The sequence below is a fragment of the Cyprinodon variegatus genome, unplaced genomic scaffold, assembly GCF_000732505.1.
Source record: "Cyprinodon variegatus isolate N-32 unplaced genomic scaffold, C_variegatus-1.0 Scaffold111, whole genome shotgun sequence".
In the NCBI taxonomy this organism is placed as follows: Eukaryota; Metazoa; Chordata; class Actinopteri; order Cyprinodontiformes; family Cyprinodontidae; genus Cyprinodon; species Cyprinodon variegatus.
In genome coordinates, this window is record NW_015150564.1 from 1,247,599 (window position 1) to 1,250,921 (window position 3,323).

The window sequence follows — 3,323 nt, forward strand, 5'->3', positions numbered from 1 at the left end:
GGATGGATGGATGGATGGATGGATGGATGGATGGATGGATGGATGGATGGATGGTAAAGCATATGGATATATTGGACACTCAGGTGAAGTAAGGGGTGTAACTGTTCATAAATCACCACCTGGTGCTAAGCTGGATATGCCTAAAGAGGAAGAAAGCGAACAGACTTGGCAAGTGAAGCAAGTAGTGAGGATCAGCTTTGAACGTCTGGTCGAGCATCCACCTCCGGGAGGCTGGTTTATACTCAGAAACCAAGTTGTCTGCGTGTGTGTAGCAGTTAATGCACATATGCCCGCGTCCCTTCCACAGACACTCTGCTGCACCTCTCCAAAATTGTAGGTGGCCACAGACAGTGCCGCAGACAAGAGGCCTCTGATTGGTCAAATCTACATCCGCTCTACCCTATCCGTATTTCCTGTTTGGTACCTTACCGGCTTATTATTGTTTATATGACATAAATTGTGGAAAACGACTCATGAAGATGGAACAGCTAGAAGAGCAAGGTGCGCGAGAATGTGCACCGGCTCTTTTTCACCCTTGTGTCCCTCCATTGTCACACAAACTTGCCCCTGGTGTTTTTCCAATTCCTCACCACCTCGGCACACACACACAAACAAAGAAAAACACAAAGCAAGATATTACATTCAACCAGCTGCATTTGGCTTTTAATAAAACATCACGTCTCAAGATTTTTTGATTCATTTGGCTCACAGGTCTTATCAAAATGCCTCCTGGGAACCTTATTTTGGAGATTTCCTAGAAATGTTTTACTGCAAGAACAACTTGGTACTTTTTTGAATAGCCTCTCATTCCTTTGGGGCTGAGAATGTCTAGAGATTCTCTGAGATGACCCTAACAATAATACTGGGTAGAGAGGTCAAGAAAAAAAAAATACAAACAATTAGATCAGTACCATTCAGGATAAAGGTGCCCTTCACTTATAAAGTCATATAAATCTTTAATTATTGTTTGTTGTGAAAAACATATTTAGTTGTAATCTGCATATTTTAGACAATATCTGCACTGGCTTGCTATCTTTATAGAAGCAAAGCAATTGTAGGCAGGACAAAGGAAGGTGTCCAGAGAAGGGAAATATTAAATGCGGTACAGGCAGCCACTGTCAAGTGGACAATCTCACTCCTGCATGCATGGCCACTCTCTGGTGGAAGATTTTAAACTAATTGCGATCCATTCCTGCCTGAAATGATTTGGAAACCAATGGAAAGAAGTGTTGGTACTTGAAATGGGATTATTTGTGTAACACAGAGCAATTTAAGGACCAATCAATAGACTATGTGCTTAATCTAACTGATTTCAACACTCATTGTTCACTGGACAGTTGGAGAACAAGACAAGGGGACTTAAAAAGAAAGAAGTGCAACAAAAATGCTCTCTTTGGGTTAGTGGTTACGATGTATCCTTTTCTTTTCTCTGATGAATTTTAAACAATTGTGACTGGCGACAAATGATCTATATATCTACGAATGTAGAACAATTACTTTATCATTATGTCAGAAATTTTTCATTGACCTACTTAGGATTTTGGCATTGTAGTCTGATTTCTTGTCATTGTATTCAGAACAAATACAGAATGTTGCCAGAAAGGTGGATTTAACGAATTTTACAAACTTGGATGTATATGATGTATCCTAATAGTAGAAACAACCTTCAGTTAAACATAACCTAACAGTCTCTAGTTGCCTATATGTACAATATCAATGTCAATCTACAAGTGCAGCTTTTTCCAAAATAGAAAAAACAAACTAGAACAGACAGAAAACATAATATCTGGCTTAGAAGTTAAGGTCCTGAGAAGAAAACCCAACTCCATATGTCATGTCATGTTTATCAGACAAAGTCAGAAATCCAAAAGCTCCATGCTAAATGTAATTGATTGATTATCACCTTGGACTATTTTTCATCACATTTATCAGTCACAAAAGACACACAATACCAAAATTACCTTTCTGAACCTGCAGTATTTTTGACCTCAGTGCTGATCTCAGGTATATTTAGATTAGAGCCAAGACTTTAATGTGTTATTTTGGTTAATTAATTGTATAGATTTTAACCTGTTAAAAAAATTTCACATTTAATTGCATTTCTCTTTTATCTTTTTTTTTAAATACATGCTTAAGTCCCAAGCCAGGGACTTTGTATATGCTGTTTTTTAGTACAACTGTAAAGCACAAGCAGCAGCACAGATGTTGGTACACTTGGAGTATTCAAGCTTAAAAAACATCACACTGCAAATCATGCTGCAAGAAGCCCAGATGTTCGTAAAGCTAATATCAACCTCCACAGGGCGCAAACTCTCCAGCCAGTCCATATCGGACCAGAGAATGTTTGTCTTAGAATCTTGTTTAAGAAGAAAAAAAATAGCCTCACAGGTATATAAGTTTTAACTGGACTAAACGCTGGATGTTAAATAGAGAATGTCAGGCTCTAAAAGGCAATGCTTTATGCACAGCTCTATTGTCATATTCTTTTCTCAAAATTAGATATGGAACTTTAACTTCTGTTAAATGTAAACTCTTAAAGGCAATATTGCCTTGTTGCTGTATGCTATTTACCATATTGTCACGATTAGAACAGTAGGACCCAGTATTCGCGGCAGACAGACATTTATCCAAATTTTTATTAGTAACGGATCTACAGTGAACAGCATGGCCATCTAAGACAGGAACCTCTGCATGAGGAGGACACAGTTAATTGAACACGTCTATCTGGCAGAGGATGTTAATGAACGTGTGAGTCACTTGTCTTAAAGATCAGTCCATGCCCAGAGGATGAGGTTGTTCCCATCTGGTCAGCTGCCAACGTGGCGTGGCGAACACCACCCTGAAAATCCCAGATGCCCAGATGTCCCAGAGGTCAGAAAACAGGCAGGAGATCAGAACAGAGAAAACAAAGGAAGTCAGGATAATCCAGACGGTGAAGCCAAAGCCAGTGTTGAGAAACAGTTTAAGTCTGAGGATGGGTCAGGCGAACACATCAGAATGGGGACAGGCAGGGGCAGAATTCCAGAGGCAGAACAGGTCAGGATCAGGCAATTAGAAACACTTAGGTACGCTAGAGCAGTGTTTTTCAATCCTGGTCCTCAAGGCACACTGCCCTGCATGGCCGTTTCTCAATATGCATTCTTGAGCGTTCTCGTGTGCTCGTGACATGTCATCAGCCTCAGCCCGAGTACCGTTCCAATTCTCGAGAACGCCCCAAATCCCCGGATGTTGTTCTCGCCCCGCCCTCTTTATCGAGCATGCATCAGAGCAGACTTGTGCGTTCTTCAGACTGACCGCTTCCCCAGAATGCCCCGCGGCCGCAG